General features: G+C 37.4%; 1 pseudogene; it reads right to left on the reverse strand.

Moving 5' to 3' along the window:
- Positions 1-2,085: 2,085 nt before the first annotated feature.
- Positions 2,086-10,890, reverse strand: LOC107600787 (out at first protein homolog; annotated as a pseudogene).
- Between the last annotated feature and the right edge of the window lie 2,587 nt (positions 10,891-13,477).

A 13,477-nucleotide genomic window follows, 5' to 3' on the forward strand; every position in this document is an offset into this window, starting at 1 on the left:
TTAGTCGCTGTGGACTTTTCCTTCTTCAGAAGAACCAGATGTAAACTTCCAGCTCACTCCTAACAAACTCATCAAAGACCTCCGTTGTCTACCACATCAGAACTCTTGTTCAGCAATCGAAGCCAATGCAAGTAACCGTTTACAACTATTTAAATGCGTGTTTAAGTTTCAGCCCATTTTAAGGTGATTTTTGATTCTTTGATGATTCTCAAAGGTTGTGTTTAAACTTAATGTGAAATACTGCCATCCTTTTACTTCCCTCTCTCTTTTCCTTACTTTGTTTCATTCTGTATATACACCTCCCTGAAGGAGGGAACGGAGATGTCACGTCCCATCGCCACGGTTGCTGTACCACCGCTGAGCAGCCGGGTCGCCGGCTCGGCTCCTCAGCAAAAACTGTAGCACTTGTTATAATGAGGCTAGCCTATTAAAGGTGCAGTAGAAGATCTTGGAAAATGCTAACATTAGCCTGATAGCACTGAAAGCAAACGTCCCACCTCCCTGCAATCGCTGTCCAAAGCCACGCCCCCTGAACGCATATATGCTCACAGACCAGAATACCAGAGACAACATTACCACAATAGGCTACATCAGCAGTTACCAGTTCTAGTTGCCCACTCCCCCTGCACATTTCATATGTATCTCTTATCACGTGCGACGTTTGTTCTATTCCGCCATGATTCCAGTTCGAAGCAAGTGTATATGTTCCATACAAAGGGCATTAAAATGTGCGAGACGTAAATTTAAATAGTATTTATTTACAGAGGTATATTATGTCACACTTCACACTTCTCTAGTAAGTTTTGTCTGTGTGTGAAGATGCTGCGCAGCGCAAGTCCATGAATGAATGTTCCGAAGTGACGTAAACTTCAACGGATTTCCCCTGCTCAGGGAGTAGGGAGCAATGAACACTGTGTAGGGATCATATCGATGGGAACACAGTTCATGCACGTAGTTCACTTCTAACGAGCTGGTTATGTGAAATGGGTGTGCTAACTAAGCGAGACATGCAAAATATGCAGAGTTGCAGACTGGAATTGGGAACCACTGGGCTACATCATGTGCCATTCACCAGTGAGAAAACTTACTGCGAGTAGTACTACAATACCAGGAAGGAAGATCGGGTTGTTGATGTTTGTCTGCCATTCTCGCTCTGTCTGCACAGCGTGCGTGAATGCTGTAATGACGTATCCTGTCTGCGCGAACCGGGTGCGCAGAGGTATGCTAATACATAAGTTCACAGGCAGGTAGGAAAGCCAATTAAAACACTCGTACCGAGCGTTTTGATTGGACGAACATTTCTTGGTCCTACACCTTCCACAGAATATATAAATACAGACAAATACATTTAGACCACTTAACTTAATGACTGCTATTGAGATGAAGAGACTCAACCAGCATAAAAAAAATGTTTCTGAAGACAATCACCTATTGCACCTTTAATTAATGGCCAGTAATTAAAGGCCACTAATGATTTTTTTTATTTATCTATAGCTTATATAGCATTTATTATGAAAAACTACAACCTGCACATTTAGAAACAATAGCCACAACTGTAATGTAAATCTATAGGGAATAATGTATTCTCTTAACAGATTATCCATTATAAATTCAACAACAAATTTACAACAATTCAATTAAATTCAAGTTTATTGGTACAGCGCTTTTCAAGATACAAATTGTTGCAAAGCAACTTTACAGCAAATTAGGTTTCTACAATATTTAGTAGTAGCTCATCTGTGGTGACTGTCAGTTAATGTACATATGGCAGAAATGTACGGAAAAATCAATTAAAGACGTAATCAAACAGACGATGAACACTATTAACAGCAATTATTATATGATGCAATCAAATTATAGCAAAATTTGGTAGTTCTGTATGTTGTTTCATGGTTGGCATCATCTGAGGTCCTCTGAGGGGTTGGCATCATCTCTTCTCAGGTGTTCTGGATCCAGACTGAAGCTTGTGTAAATCCTACACCGTCTCGATCAAGCTCCCGAAGTCCCTCTTCAGTGTCTCCGTTTGCCGCAGCTTGGTGTTAACCCCCGCGTGAAGCACGACTGCTCCAGTGCTCTCGTCGCCCTTTAGGATCGTGGGTATCTGCACAGAAACATCGAGAACATGAGCACCAGGGAAACAGTGAGTGTGCACTTTACCTTCAGCTAACGTAGCGCGGATGTGCCGGACGATGGAGTCTCCGATGATCACAGCGTCGCGTTCCGTCTGGCAGAGGGGAGCGAAGCGGTTCCGGGTGGAGATCTCGAAGACCGGAGGCGGCGGAGGGGGAGAGGTTGTCACCGAATGCAGCTCGAACGTGTCCTCTCCTGCACTCAAAGGTAGACACACATCCGCCATTAAAGCAATGGTAATGTGTGTGAATAGAGTATTAGCAATGTAAGCGAAATTAGCGGCAACCACGCTGGCGATGCTAACGGCCTATATGCTAATAGCAGACTCGGGAAATCAAAATAGAACTAGTGATAACAAGGCGCTCTGATTGTTTTTGTTCTAGAATACGATAGGGGATATATTCACACATTATAGAAATGAAAATGGTGTATAAAATTGATTTTAAGATAGAAAATATACGATAAAGAATTAACTTGACGAAGCTCAAACTCAAAACACACGGCTGTATACAGTATGTATATGTATGTGTGTGTGTGTATAGCTGCCTCATTTTAAAACACCACTGCACGCCACTGATATATATATATATATATTTTTTTTTTATTTAGTCATTTAGCAGACACTTTTATCCAAAGCGACTTACAAATGAGGACAACAGAAGCAATCAATTGTAGTATTAAAACAACTAAAAACATATCCAAAACTAAAAGCTAAAACTTTATAAGTAATATTTATAAACTCATTAGTCAGATAGAAAAATAAACTGTAGAGAGGGGCATTTAACATATTCATTATACATTTTACTGTTCTTCAATGTTTAATATATGTTTGAATAAATCCAAGTTTTTATGACAGCCACCATTGTTTATATTAAAAAAAAATTATGTAATAAGAAATATTATTATGTAATTGTAACTTTATTATTTAAAAATCTTCATTAAGTGTAATTTTAACAAATAAGTCAATTTTAACCTTCAATATTATAATGTAGTACCAACTGACTCTTGTGTATATTTTACAGCTGATTTGCTGCAGCTCTTAATGCCACATTTGTAAGGGTTCGACCCCTGGCAGTACTTCAGCTGACAGGGGAACCACTCTAGGTTTAACCTGTAACTGCAGGCGCAGGGCTGCCATGGGTCTGTTGTGGAGCTGCGGCTCTGCAAGTCAGTCACATTCAAACTCTTGAGGAAAGATGTCAAATACTGAACCTTCAACCCCTGTCAATAGAAAAATACTTGGTTAAAAGGCCCAGCATGCAGTCATGGTCATTTTCATAAAAATTTAATAAATATAAATAAATAAATGGATTAAAAATCTAATTTTGACAGGGGGAAAAAATGTTTGCTCTTGGCACAAAACAAACTGAATGTAAATAATGTAGAGAAGGGATGGTAAGATTCACCGATTCGCACCGGTGCATCAGCATTAATGTTAACGATGCGATGCAAAAGTGTGCATTAAATACAAGTTGGCATTTGTATCACGATGCATCGTTTCCAACATATTTGCATCAGGAAAAAAATATTCATTTAGATATAATTATTAGTAGATGTGCTATACTTTTATTATTTAGAAATTGACCAATAATTTGTGACCAGTATTTTATATGTAGATTGATTTCTCCTCTCTAAACTGTTTCTTAAAGGGGTCATATGATGCTATTTCAATTTTTCCTTTCTCTTTGGAGTGTTACAAGCTCTTGGTGCATAAAGACTAAAGTCTCAAATCCAAAGAGATATTCTTTATAAAAGTTAAGAGTCAGCCACGCCTACCTAAAACAGCTCGTTCTAACACGCCCCCACATGTCTACGTCACGATGTGGGAAGATTTGCATAACGCCACCCAAATGTTCACGCAAAGAAAGTAGGCGTAACTTTTATTCTAGCTGTAGTATTGTTGCTGTTGTGCATGTGTTTCGTTATGAAAGCGAAAGTACTTTGTTTGGCCTTCCAAAAGAAGACCATATCCACTTCGTCATGCCTAGAGCTGATCCGTGTTGGTCGCTGAGGAAATACATCAACTTCACGCTGGGGATCGCCGGATCGGCTTTCACCATAGAGGAAGTGGAGTCCAGCCTTGGGTCGTCACATGTGGTTGACGCAAGCCCACCGGCCACTCCTTCATCGAATCCGCCAGCCACCGCTCACTCTAGGCTGCCGTGTGTGACGCTGTGTTTCGTTGTGAAAGCGAAACTACTTTGTTTGGCCTTCCAAAAGAGGACACGACTAGAAATCAGTGGTTAAGTTGTATTTACAACACTGTTCCAGAACAGTTCAACCCAAATATTCAGATGTGTGCAGCACATTTTATGGAGGACTGTTTCCTGATCCTGGTAGAGTAGACCACAATGATGGCTGTTCTGACTCACAGACTGTAAGTATGCTTTTTATATATAAAGCATTTGCCACTGTAATGAAATTAACTCATTTGTAATTGTAGGGAATTAATTATTATTAATTCATTCAGGTTTTGAGAGGACTAGGATCTGAAGAGCCTAATTCAACCTGATTAGAACTGATTCCAAATTTGTTCTTTTACACTTTAAATCAAGGGTCGTCCAGCGAGCCGTGACCTCAGTATATTTTAACAAATTGAATATGTATTTTCCTGGCCACGGTCAATACAATTTTTATAAGTAAGCTATATAAGTAATCTGTCGCTTTCTGTTTATCGGATTATTAATTTATGCGTTAAACGGTCAGGGGGTCCAAGAGTGTCTGTCGCGGGAATCTTTCCAGATACCAGGTTCTTTGTTCTGTGTTCCATTAGATGGTTTATTTATGCTGAAGCCAGTCACGAAACCTACTGACCTTCTGTAGCTTAAATGAATCCAGATGGGGGGGGTCAGTTCTTGTTGTCCTAGTATTGTCGATACCGGTGACTTGGTAAATCACCCTCATCTTGTGTTTCTTGTAAAGATAAGCAGAGCGAGACAGGAACTCATTTGAGAAAGTTGGCGCCTGGGCTGACCATGGTTCAGCTTTTACGACTCTCATATGGTTTGAGAAGAGAGGTTAGTTTTCTGATGGAATGCGGAGATTCCATCGTTCATTTGTGTGATGTTCGCAAATGCTTTACACCACTGACGATTCAAACGCGAGTTTTGAGCAGTGTAGAGTAGCGCTTGTTTGTCATTTCTCTGATCACAAATGCAGACATTGCTTTATGTTTACGCAGCGCGATGCAACGCGTAAAATGACAGTATAAGTCATTATAATCTGTAATTATGTCCCCACTGGATGCAACAAATGCCTCGTTTATAACGGGTTTTAATGTTTTTGTCTCGTCGCTCCGGCCGGACAGGGCATGACAGTATGGTAAGGGGCGTAACATTTCCGTCACACGCTTGAGGTATTTGGCCAATCACAACGCACTGGATAGCTGGCCAATCAGAGCACACCTTGCTTTTCAGACCGATGAGCTTTGTAAAAATCGGCACGTTTCAGAAAGGCGGGGCATAGAGGAGAAACAATAATGTACAGTATGTGGAAAATAATGTGTTTTTTGAACCTTAAACCGCATAAACACATTTCATTACACCAAATACACAAAATAATGTTCTTTTTAGCAACATTATATGACCCCTTTAAATTGTGTTCCGAAGATGAACGAAGATCTTACGGGTTTCGAACACGGGGGTGAGTAATTAATGAGAGAATTTTCATTTTTGGGTGAACTAACCCAACGTATTAATATTTAACATATATTTAACGTATTCCTCTTATCGGCAAGACATATCGGCATAATGTTTCATATCGGGCCGATGCCGAGATGTACATTTAAAGCCATTATCGGCCGATTCCGATATCGGTCCGATAATATCGTGCATCCCTAGTAATAAGGCTAGGCTACATAATGGTAAATATATAAATATGTAAAGTATATGAGATTGACACTAATATTTGATGAAAAATACACTAAAACCAGTAATATTGTGAAATATTATTACAATTTAAAATCAGTGTTTTCTAATTTTATATCTTTTAAAATGAACGTTATTCTTGTGGTGGTAAAGCTGAATTTTCAGCATCATTACCCTAGTCTTCAGTGTCACATGATCCTTCAGAAATCATTCTAATATGCTAATTTGGTGCTCAAGAAGCAGTTATTATTATTATCAATGTTAAAAGTAGTTATATATTAATATAGTTGTTGAAAACAGTACTTCACAGAGCACAGTGAAACTGAGTAATATTACCAGCCTTAATGGGGCTGTATTAACGACCCTCTCATCTAACCTTTCTCCAGCCAGTATTTGACATCTTACTGTCGTGTGTACACCAGGTCTCGTGCATCCCTGCAGACATTATGAATATGAGTACTGAGGTGCCAGGAGCGACTCATGTTGAGCGCTGCATTCATAGTGAACTGTTCCACACTGCGTATCTTGTCCGCACTTCGCACCACATGAGGGTTTTTCTGTTGGGTTCACACATAAGAACGTCTCAGGGCATAAGGTTAATACTAAGAAACAAATCACAAAAATACTGACATTAAGCCATCAATGGTTCAATAATTCTCTCCCTGCTGATTAGCAATACATAGTATATGTGTATGACTTTCTTTGTGACTAACATTTATCCCTGTGCTATGCATTGTGCATTTTGAAAAAGAGAAGAAGTTATTTTTGTCCATACTTCAAAAGTAAATGGAACAAAGAAAGAAATGTGTACATGCTTGGAAAGACACGAGGGTGAATAAATGACGACAGAATTTAAATTTTGGGGTGAACCATCTCTTTAAGCCACAACCAGCATGAAAGTTAGCTGAAGCTGGTCTTTTCAGCAGGGTGCCACAGATGATGCTTTAAAATTCTTTAAATGTTGACCTGTCTGAGTCGAGCCATGGTCTCACTCGGGATGAGCTCTCCATGATCCAAATGCGATATGAAGCAGAGGGCCTGGTACTGAGATTGGCCCTTCTCTGGCTCCCCAAGCACCAATGCATGAAAGATCTTCACATGCTGTTAGAAAATATTAGAAAGAAAATGTGTGCTTAGACACAGTCATAAGACAAACCTACATTTTAGCAATGAATTAGGGGATTGCATTACCAGGATGCCTTTCCTATGAAACTACAGGATATGCTAACTGAAAGAACAGGCTCACATACAGTATACAGACTGTGCGTAGTGTGTATAATTATTAGGCGCATTGATATTCTGATGATATTTTTTTTCCAAGCACATTTTAACAATTTCAAACCACATCAATCTTAATAACTACTATTGATTCTGTATTTAATCATTTGAACTGATAAGTGATATATAATTGTCCATGAAGGCTGGAAGTGAAAACTCCTTATATTCAGGTGTGCAGAATTATTAGGCATGTTTACTTTTACAGATAAAATGAGCCAAAAAAGAGGTTTAACTCAGACTGAGATGCCAAAAATGATTAAATCCCCATGAGAAATATTCAAAACTAATGCGATACAGAAATTGCAAAGTTAAGACATGACCATTGGACAGCAAAATGCTCACTGGGACAGCGGGGGTCAGAAAAAACAGGTGGAGAAGAAAAGACACGTTAACTGCAAAAGATTTAAGAATTAATGTGAAGAATTAGATGTAAACCCATCAGGAACCATTTAGTCTCAATTTCAAATGTTGTTTTGGAATGATGTTTTTTTAATTCCAAAAGGTACTTGTTATACAATTTTTTTAAAGCCTTTATTTTGTGAACACTAAAACAAAAGAGAGGCCCCTGTCTATAAACAGACCAGCTCTTCAGAGCACATGCATCTCAAGCGTAACCTCTTACCACGAGCCTGAGCATCAGCTGATCCACCAACTTACCCAGAGCAAAGCAGGCTAACTGCTCCCATATGCACATAACCGAGAATACAGTCTCTCTTTCATGACAACAATACTGCTTTTCTTTGCCTCCGTCCTAGTGGTAACTGCACTACAGCAATCACACTGAATATGACTGCAGCAGTGTGAACGTCAGCTAGAGAACAGGCTTGTTTTCCTCAAAAATCTAGGAGAATAGACTTTTTTTAAAAGGTCTGGTAGATTCTGTTACAAAGAGTGATAAAGAAAAGTTGGCATTGCTTCACTAAAAGCTAATGGCTTCTTGAATGTAGAAAGGAATGTGTGTGTGTGTGTGTGTGTGTGTGATGGTAAAATTGTTGAGAGTCAGGCCATCAAAATGACACTATATGGAGTGGGAGGAAGTACTTCATAGACGCAATGTTTTCAGGACAGCAAGGTCCTGATAGACGAGATTAGTCATAACTGCTGCTCTTAAAGGAATATTTCGGGTTCAGTACAGTTACGCTCAATCGGCAGCATTTGTGGCATAATATTGATTACACCAGCAAATAAATTTGATTTGTCACAACTCTTACACAGAAAATGTTAGTATTTTATTTTTTCACACAATAATCATGTTAACACATAACGTTTATATCTAGTAGCTACAGTTTTAAAACATTAAGTATTTTAATGTTTAAAAATTGACCCTGTTCACTTCCATTGCAAGTGCCTCACTGTAACCCAGTGTTGCCAAATCTGTGGTTTTCCACCAAGCGTTTTAAAAACCAATTAAGCAGGTTTGGTTACGCAGACCTGGCAACCCTGCTGTAACCTAGATATTTTTTGTAACCTATAAGTAATTTTGTGGTAATCAATACTATGCAAACAATAACTGAACCCAGAACATTCTTTTAAGGCAGCGGCTATTTGCACTAAGTGTATATAGCGATAGAGGCTATTTACACTAAGTGCAAATAGCAATGGATTCTATTTACACTAAGTGCAGATAGCGATAGATTCTATTTACACTGTTAAAATGGCAGGATTTTCTGCTATTTATACTACTTATTGCAAATAGTGGCAATAATCTGAACCTCAGTATTATAGTACATTATAAAACAGTATACCGTAATAACGTATTGAGTGTAAATTATAATTTAAATTTAAATTATTAAATGGATGCCACCTTATTGGGACAATAAAGCCCTCCCTACACCTACCCTAACCCTACCTGATACTTTATTTTCAACTTTTTGATTATTTCCTTAATTTTTATTGAAAATAAATGCCTTTCCGATGTGATAGGAGATTTGAAATGGTAGGAAAAAAAGTTAGGCAAAAGGCGGATTCAAACCCGGGTCGATTGCGTCAAAATGACTACGATACACGCTTTGCCTTCTACGCCACTGAAGCTGATGATTGTCTGCCGTCTTTTATATTGTTGACCATCCCTATCACACGTTTCTGGGTGGAGCTAGTGTAAATAGCCTCTGCCAACAAGGTGGCTATTTGCACTTAGTGTAAATAGACACTCCGTTCTTTTAAATGCATCCAAATCATGTGTTTTAATGTTTAGAGGTAATTAGTACAAAAACTCCTTTAATCACAAAAGGAAAAATTAATTTAATTATAATGTTATATAATATACAATCATGGATGTTCCATGCTCTGTTTCTTTGGCTGCTTTGCATATTGCATGATGTTTCCCATACAGTCCACAGCATGATTTTGGCTGTATGACTATCTGAGTGTAAATGTATTATAGATGTTTTATGGCCAAAATATGATCTTCAGATAGTAATTTACATCAGCACAAACAAATCCATCTGTTAGATACATGATTCAATATAAATCTAACAATGCCACTTTAAAGTCCTCTTAAACGTTTAAAATAACATTCAAGCTGATAAATACACGTGTGTTGTGTGATTCTTAAAACTAGATCTGATGTCTCGCTGAAAAGCATTTTAAAAGCTTAGTTCTTTAACCATATTAAACCAAGTGATGGTAAGTAGTGCCATCAAGTCACAAAAAGTGTTTTTGTTTGTTTGTTTTGTTTTGTTTGAAGACTTATATCACCATTTTAAAAAGTACCATGGTGCAGCATCAGATGGTAATACCATGGTACGTTGATGCTGTACATACAGCACCATGATAGCAAATTATGCTATCATAATGACATTCATTTACCATAATAGAAAAATAATATAGGCTAACACTTTATTTTAAGGTGTCCTTCTTACCTTACATGTACTTACTATTATAATAACAATACATTATGCATAATTACATGCAAATAAACCTAAACTAAACTAAACCCTAACCATATAGTAAGTACATGTAGTTAATTAATATTACTCAGTACTTAAATGTCAAATTACACTGTAACAATGACACCTTAAAATAAAGTGTAACCAAAAAAAAACAAAAAAAAACGTCACTTACAAAAACTACCAAAATGTATCATGGTAAGTCTGTGTTTTTGGAATATACCATGTATTTTGAAATACCTTTTTACTTTTAATTAAAATGCAACATGCATCAGATAGTAATGGTAGTCTGAGATACCATGGTATTGAAATTTATATACCATATTTACTTTAGGATTACTTATACTTAGTATGGTGCACGTCCAACAAAAATAAACCTTGACTTATTGTTTTGTTGCCACAGTAATACAGTTGTATTGCAGGGCTGCACTGGGATTTGAAGGTGTAAGTCTTTGACTATTTTCAAGTTCAATCGCAGCTGTGGTTGAAATACATTTAGTTGGATTTATACTCATGCGCTTAAAATCAGACAGGAATGTGACGAGAGTCCCGTCTGTCTGCCTGAACTCCACTGTTATGTCCTTCTCACTATCCGCCTCTAATAGCTCCTCCGTTATTTGACCATCGTTGAGACGAACAAGCACAGTCAACTGTGAGCAAACATTTACAGATAAGAGCAGCGTAAACACGACGAACGCTATTTGGACTAAAGCCACTCTCGCGTTCATTACAAAAGACGCCAAGGATGTAAACTCAATGGGGCATATCTTGGAGGTACATTACTTAAAACAAGACAACAAAACGGTGGACAGTAAACTACTTTTTAGAGAGGTAGTTAACGGTCGATTATAAAATAATAGTTTGTAAACTAATACTTGAAGCTCGAGCATGTTCGCAGAAACTGCGCCTCCGTCAAAATGTGAATTTTCATCTTATGTTTGCGTTGTTGTGACTCAGAAAACACTGGCTTTATTATACACGAACAGTTTCTTCTTAAAAGCCGTCTCTTTATACAGTTTTTTTCTGTTCGTTTAACTACTAACTCTTAAAGAAAGCTGCTGTATTCCCGTCACTTCCTCTGAACTTCAGTAATTTGGCTAAAGGCACCTCGGGCTCCCGGCACTGCATGGGGCCACTTCTTAAAGGCACAGGCTCAAATTTAAAGACTGTTAAAACCTATACTGAACTGACCATAGGGAGGAGGATCGTAAGAAATTTCGTTATTTTTGTTTCAATAAGTTAGCCCTAGTTTTTATAATCTATAACCCATTAAATATAATGTCACATATAAACCTGGGGCATGCACATTGGTTTATATTTTCATAAAAACATAGCCTAATTTTTATATATTTTTTAAATGTATTTAAATATGGTATTGTTATTTGTCCATTTGACAATAAATAAAGTTAAATCTGTCAAATAATATTAAGTTTAGTATCCTGTAAATTATATTATATACTTTCATCTCTTTCATCAAATATGTATTTTTTTTAAATATCTTTTCCCAATATCTTTTAAAATGAATACCAAAAATGCATCTCATTCACAGATTTGCAAACAATAAGACACACTTTTTTGCACCATATGTCATCTCTCCAGGGCACTTTTTAAGTAAAACAATTCAAGAACTTTGCTAGGTTTCGCGTGTCAAAGAAGTGTTTATATTATTAAAAAATATGACAAAAGTATTTACCAGTTTTCTAGTTGTCAAACAAACCCAGCAACTATAATTCTACCATCATTTACTCACCCTGTTCCAAACTTGTATAATTTTCTTTCTTCTGCGGAACACACTGGAAGATATTTGAAAAATGTTTGTTGTTGAATCTTAAAGGGGTCATATGATGCGATTTAAATGTTTCCTTTCTCTTTGGAGTGTTACAAGCTCTTGGTGCATAAAGAAGATCTGTAAAGTTGCAAAGACTAAAGTCTCAAATCCAAAGAGATATTCTTTATAAAAGTTAAGAGTCAGCCACGCCTACCTAAAACGCCCCCACATGTCTATGTCACGATGTGGGAAGATTTGCATAACGCCGCCCAAATGTTCACGCAAAGAAAAGAGAATAACTTTTATTCTCCCTGTAGTATTGTTGTTGTCGTGAAGGCGTTGTGAAAGTGAAACTACTTTGTTTGGCCTTCCAAAAGAGGACGATATGGCTTTGTCATGCCTGGAGCTGATCAGTGCTGGTTGCTGAGGAAATACAACAACTTTGTGCTGTGGATCACCGGATCGGCTTTCATCGTGGACAAAGCAGAGTTATAAGTCATTATAATCCATAATTATGTCCCCACTGGATGCAACGAATGTCTTGTTTATAATGGGTTTTCATGTATTTGAATCATCGCTCCGGCCTGACAGGGCATCATCACAATATGGTAAGGGCGTAACATTTCCGTCACACGCCTGCGGTATTCGACCAATCATAACACACTGGATAGCTGGCCAATCACAGCACACCTTGCTTTTCAGACCAATGAGCTTTGTAAAAATCGACCGTTTCAGAAAGGTGGGGCATAGAGGAGAAACAATAATGTACAGTATGTGGAAAATAATGTGTTTTTTTAAACCTTAAACTGCATAAACACATTTCATTACACCAAATGCACATAATAATGTTCTTTTTAGCAACATCATATGACCCCTTTAACTAGTCCAACCTGTTAACATGGGCACCAAAATGTGTGTTGCCAGTGTTTATGGTTTTAAACAGCATTGGCAGCAGGATGCCAGAAGGTGGCAGGTGACCCTCACTTCTAGCTGAACTTTAATCTTTTGATCTTCTTAAGTCTTTTGCAGGCCCACATTAAACATACATTCCTGGTATGCATTACAATTCACAATAATAATTTGTAGCCGCACACAAAATTATTATTAATCTGTTGCAAAACAGATTAAAAGTAGACTTAAGAAAAAACAATGACAGTATAATATCATCATATCACAGATAAAATAATAGGCATATATTTACAGCTTCGGGTAACACTTATTTGACAGTGCCTGTTACACATGTTACCCATATTTAATATAGTAATAACAGTAAATTATGCATAATTGCATGCAACTAACCCTAAATCAGTAGGAATTAATTAACATTAGTCAATACTTAAATGTATGATTAACCTGTAATAAGGACACCTTAAAATATAGTGTAACTAAGTTTCATTAGTTTGCCATCTAATAATCTAATAATTTTAGTCACACAGGCTCAAATAATCAAATCAGATTCATGTAAAGCATAGCTCTCTAAATTTATGACATAACATCATGAAAGTTTAAGCTGTGAAAAACATGTTGTAAAGTGCTCTCACTAAGAC

This window comes from Sinocyclocheilus grahami, unplaced genomic scaffold, assembly GCF_001515645.1.
Source record: "Sinocyclocheilus grahami isolate Dianchi unplaced genomic scaffold, SAMN03320097.WGS_v1.1 scaffold291.1, whole genome shotgun sequence".
NCBI lineage: Eukaryota > Metazoa > Chordata > Actinopteri > Cypriniformes > Cyprinidae > Sinocyclocheilus > Sinocyclocheilus grahami.